Here is a 5,000-nt window from a genome sequence, read left to right as displayed (position 1 = left end):
TTGTCTTCCCCCGTCCGGCCCGATGGGGTTTTTCCGTTTGGCCCCGGGCTAGAGCTGTTGTCTTCCCCCGTCAGGCGGCCCGATGGGTTTGCCGTGGAGCGGCGGGCAGGCCTCTTATTCCAGGCCCCGCTTGGAACTGTAGCGGCGTGAGCGGCCCGTAGATTTGTTTCCTTTGTAGATTTCTCCTCCTGGAGCTCGAGGCCTTCCGCCAGCGCCCCCCTCCCCCTCCCCCCCGCCCCCCCGCCCCCACCATGTGGGTAGACCCGGCCTCCCCTCCTGGTGCTGGGGAGACCAGGTCTCGTCGATCGGACCCGCAGCCCCGGGACCCAGTCCAGGCCCGCGAGCACGTCTCGGGAGGCCAACCCGCACGTCCGGCCCGCTCGCGCGCGCTGGTTCCCCCCCCCCCCCCCCCCCGAAAGCTGGGGCGTGAAGGCGAGTGACTGTCGGTCCCAGACGGCGGCGTCCCTGCCGGCTGCATGCCTGAGCGGCCGTCAGCGTCACCCCCTGCCGCGCGCTTCCCCAGCTCCGGCCCGCCCTGCCGCCGCCCTGCCTGCAGCCCGCTCCCCCCGCCACTGCCGGAGAGGGAAGGAGGGACTCTTTAGGAGCCAGCGGCGTTCCCGCCGCCTCCGTGCCCAAACGGACAGCAGCGTCCGCTCTCTAAGCCCGGCTCCCGGCCCTCGAAAGCCTGCCGTGCCCTTGCCCCGCCTCGCACCTTGATTTCTGCGTCTCTCACTCCCCCATCCGCCCGCCTCGCTTCCGTCCCGCCGCAGCCTTGAGCGGGGCTGGGGGTAGGCGGGAAGGAACGCCATCGAACCAAAAGGCTCAGAGCGGCCGGAACAGGATGCTCCTTCGAAAAGAGACAGCGCCAAGCATCCCGCCACCACCTGCAGACTGTCGCTGGCCCTACTTCTGCACCAGGCTCTCGGCCTGCTCGCCGAACACCCTGGCCGCCTCGGCACCCAAGTCCTCGTCCCCCTGCTGCTGCCGCCGCCGCCGCCGCCGCCGCCGCCGCCGCCGCCGTCCGAACTGGCTGATGGGACCCTGGGCAGGGGCGGGAAAAGTCTGAGGGTGGCGCCAGGGAGGCTGATGGTGGAGAGCAGGAGCGCCCCCAACCCTCGAGAGACAGGGCGACGGAAGGGAGGGGGAGGGAGCGCGTCGGCGTCAGCGTGCGTGCCCATGCCCATGCGCGCCTGTGTCAGTGTCTCTCTGTGTCTACGTGCGTGCAGCTGTGGCCGTCTGCGGCAAAAAGAGAGGGGGGCGGCGGGGCTGTGAGTGGGTCTGAGAGGGCCTGCGTCCGCCTACCTCTCCGTGTAAACATGGGCCGAGGGCCGCCCGCTGCCTGCCGGCCTGCAGCGCCGCGGCGCGGCGCCCCCGCGACTCGCCGGAGCGGCGGCGCGGGCCGGGGACCTCGGCGGACCCCGAAAGAACCGGCCCGAAGGCGGCCGCCCGGCCCCGGCCCCCGCCGGCGGGCGGGGCTCCTGCCGCCGGAGGCCGCCCGCCCCCTGCCGGCCTGCAGCGCCGCGGCGCGGCGCCCCCGCGGCTCGCCGGAGCGGCGGCGGGACCCGGGGACCTCGGGGGACCCCGAAAGAACCGGCCCGAAGGCGGCCGCCCGGCCCCGGCCCCGGCCCCGGCCCCCGCCGGCGGGCGGGGCCCCTGCCGCCGGAGGCCGCCCGCTCCCTGCCGGCCTGCAGCGCCGCGGCGCCGCGCCCCCGCGGCTCGCCGGAGCGGCGGCGCGGGCCGGGGACCTCGGCGGACCCCGAAAGAACCGGCCCGAAGGCGGCCGCCCGGCCGCGGGCCCCGGCCCCGGCCCCGCCCCCGGCCCCGGCCCCGGCCCCCGCCGTCGGGCGGGGCTCCAACCGCCGGAGGCCGCCCGCTCCCTGCCGGCCTGCAGCGCCGCGGCGCGGCGCCCCCGCGGCTCGCCGGAGCGGCGGCGCGTGCCGGGGACCTCGGCGGACCCCGAAAGTACCGGCCCGAAGGCGGCCGCCCGGCCCCGGCCCGGCCCCGGCCCCCGCCCCCGGCCCCGGCCGGCGGGCGGGGCTCCAACCGCCGGAGGCCGCCCGCTGCCTGCCGGCCTGCAGCGCCGCGGCGCCGCGCCCCCGGGGCTCGCCGGAGCGGCGGCGCGTGCCGGGGACCTCGGCGGACCCCGAAAGAACCGGCCCGAAGGCGGCCGCCCGGCCCCGGCCCCCGCCGGCGGGCGGGGCTCCAACCGCCGGAGGCCGCCCGCTCCCTGCCGGCCTGCAGCGCCGCGGCGCCGCGCCCCCGCGGCTCGCCGGAGGGGCGGCGCGTGCCGGGGACCTCGGCGGACCCCGAAAGAACCGGCCCCGAAGGCGGCCGCCCGGCCCCGGCCCCCGCCGGCGGGCGGGGCTCCTGCCGCCGGAGGCCGCCCGCCCCCTGCCGGCCTGCAGCGCCGCGGCGCCGCGCCCCCGCGGCTCGCCGGAGCGGCGGCGGGGGCCGGGGACCTCGGCGGACCCCGAAAGAACCGGCCCGAAGGCGGCCGCCCGGCCCCGGCCCCCGCCGGCGGGCGGGGCTCCAGCCGCCGGAGGCCGCCGCTCCCTGCCGACCTGCAGCGCCGCGGCGCGGCGCCCCCGCGACTCGCCGGAGCGGCGGCGGGGGCCGGGGACCTCGGCGGACCCCGAAAGAAACCGGCCCGAAGGCGGCCGCCCGGCCCCGGCCCCCGCCGGCGGGCGGGGCTCCAACCGCCGGAGGCCGCCCGCTCCCTGCCGGCCTGCAGCGCCGCGGCGCGGCGCCCCCGCGGCTCGCCGGAGCGGCGGCGGGGGCCGGGGACCTCGGCGGACCCCGAAAGAACCGGCCCGAAGGCGGCCGCCCGGCCCCCCGGCCCCCGCCGGCGGGCGGGGCTCCTGCCGCCGGAGGCCGCCCGCTCCCTGCCGGCCTGCAGCGCCGCGGCGCCGCGCCCCCCGCGGCTCGCCGGAGCGGCGGCGGGGGCCGGGGACCTCGGCGGACCCCGAAAGAACCGGCCCGAAGGCGGCCGCCCGGCCGCGGCCGCGGCCCCGGCCCCGGCCCCGCCCCCGGCCCCCGCCCCGGCCCCCGCCGGCGGGCGGGGCTCCAACCGCCGGAGGCCGCCCGCTCCCTGCCGGCCGCAGCGCCGCGGCGCGGCGCCCCCGCGGCTCGCCGGAGCGGCGGCGCGGGCCGGGGACCTCGGCGGACCCCGAAAGAACCGGCCCGAAGGCGGCCGCCCCGGCCGCGGCCCCGGCCCCCGGCCCCCTCCTGGCGGGCGGGGGCTCCTGCCGCCGGAGGCCCGCCCGCCGCCTGCCGGCCTGCAGCGCCGCGGCGCGGCGCCCCCGCGGCTCGCCGGAGCGGCGGCGGGGGCCGGGGACCTCGGCGGACCCCGAAAGAACCGGCCCGAAGGCGGGCCGCCCGGCCCCCGGCCCCCGCCGGCGGGCGGGGCTCCTGCCGCCGGAGGCCGCCCGCTCCCTGCCGGCCTGCAGCGCCGCGGCGCGGCGCCCCCGCGGCTCGCCGGAGCGGCGGCGGGGGCCGGGGGACCTCGGCGGACCCCGAAAGAACCGGCCCGAAGGCGGCCGCCCGGCCGCGGCCCCCGGACCCGGCCCCGCCCCCGGCCCCCGCCCCGGCCCCCGCCGGCGGGCGGGGCTCTGCCGCCGGAGGCCGCCCGCTCCCTGCGGCCTGCAGCGCCGCGGCGCCGCGCCCCCGCGGCTCGCCGGAGCGGCGGCGGGGGCCGGGGACCTCGGCGGACCCCGAAAGAACCGGCCCGAAGGCGGCCGCCCGGCCGCGGCCCCGGCCCCGGCCCCGCCCCCGGCCCCGGCCCCGGCCCCCGCCGTCGGGCGGGGCTCCAACCGCCGGAGGCCGCCCGCTCCCTGCCGGCCTGCAGCGCCGCGGCGCGGCGCCCCCGCGGCTCGCCGGAGCGGCGGCGCGTGCCGGGGACCTCGGCGGACCCCGAAAGTACCGGCCCGAAGGCGGCCGCCCGGCCCCGGCCCGGCCCCGGCCCCCGCCCCCGGCCCCGGCCGGCGGGCGGGGCTCCTGCCGCCGGAGGCCGCCCGCTCCCTGCCGGCCTGCAGCGCCGCGGCGCCGCGCCCCCGGGGCTCGCCGGGAGCGGCGGCGCGTGCCGGGGACCATCGGCGGACCCCGAAAGAACCGGCCCCGAAGGCGGCCGCCCGGCCGCGGCCCCGGCCCCGGCCCCCGCCGGCGGGCGGGGCTCCAACCGCCGGAGGCCGCCCGCTGCCTGCCGGCCTGCAGCGCCGCGGCGCCGCGCCCCCGCGGCTCGCCGGAGCGGCGGCGCGGGCCGGGGACCTCGGCGGACCCCGAAAGAACCGGCCCGAAGGCGGCCGCCCGGCCCCGGCCCCCGCCGGCGGGCGGGGCTCCAACCGCCGGAGGCCGCCCGCTGCCTGCCGGCCTGCAGCGCCGCGGCGCCGCGCCCCCGCGGCTCGCCGGAGCGGCGGCGCGGGCCGGGGACCTCGGCGGACCCCCCGAAAGAACCGGCCCGAAGGCGGCCGCCCGGCCCCCGGCCCCCGCCGGCGGGCGGGGCTCCTGCCGCCGGAGGCCGCCCGCCCCCTGCCGGCCTGCAGCGCCGCGGCGCGGCGCCCCCGCGGCTCGCCGGAGCGGCGGCGGGGGCCGGGGACCTCGGCGGACCCCGAAAGAACCGGCCCGAAGGCGGCCGCCCGGCCCCGGCCCCCGCCGGCGGGCGGGGCTCCAACCGCCGAGGCCGCCCGCTCCCTGCCGGCCTGCAGCGCCGCGGCGCGGCGCCCCCGCGGCTCGCCGGAGCGGCGGCGGGGGCCGGGGACCTCGGCGGACCCCGAAAGAACCGGCCCGAAGGCGGCCAGCCCGGCCCCCGGCCCCCGCCGGCGGGCGGGGCTCCTGCCGCCGGAGGCCGCCCGCTCCCTGCCGGCCTGCAGCGCCGCGGCGCCGCGCCCCCGCGGCTCGCCGGAGCGGCGGCGGGGGCCGGGGACCTCGGCGGACCCCGAAAGAACCGGCCCGAAGGCGGCCGCCCGGCCGCGGCCGCGGCCGCGGCCCCGGCCCCGGCCCCGGCC

The sequence above is a fragment of the Corvus hawaiiensis genome, unplaced genomic scaffold (assembly GCF_020740725.1).
Source record: "Corvus hawaiiensis isolate bCorHaw1 unplaced genomic scaffold, bCorHaw1.pri.cur scaffold_241_ctg1, whole genome shotgun sequence".
Taxonomy (NCBI): domain Eukaryota; kingdom Metazoa; phylum Chordata; class Aves; order Passeriformes; family Corvidae; genus Corvus; species Corvus hawaiiensis.
Note: the sequence above shows the minus strand (reverse complement) of the source record.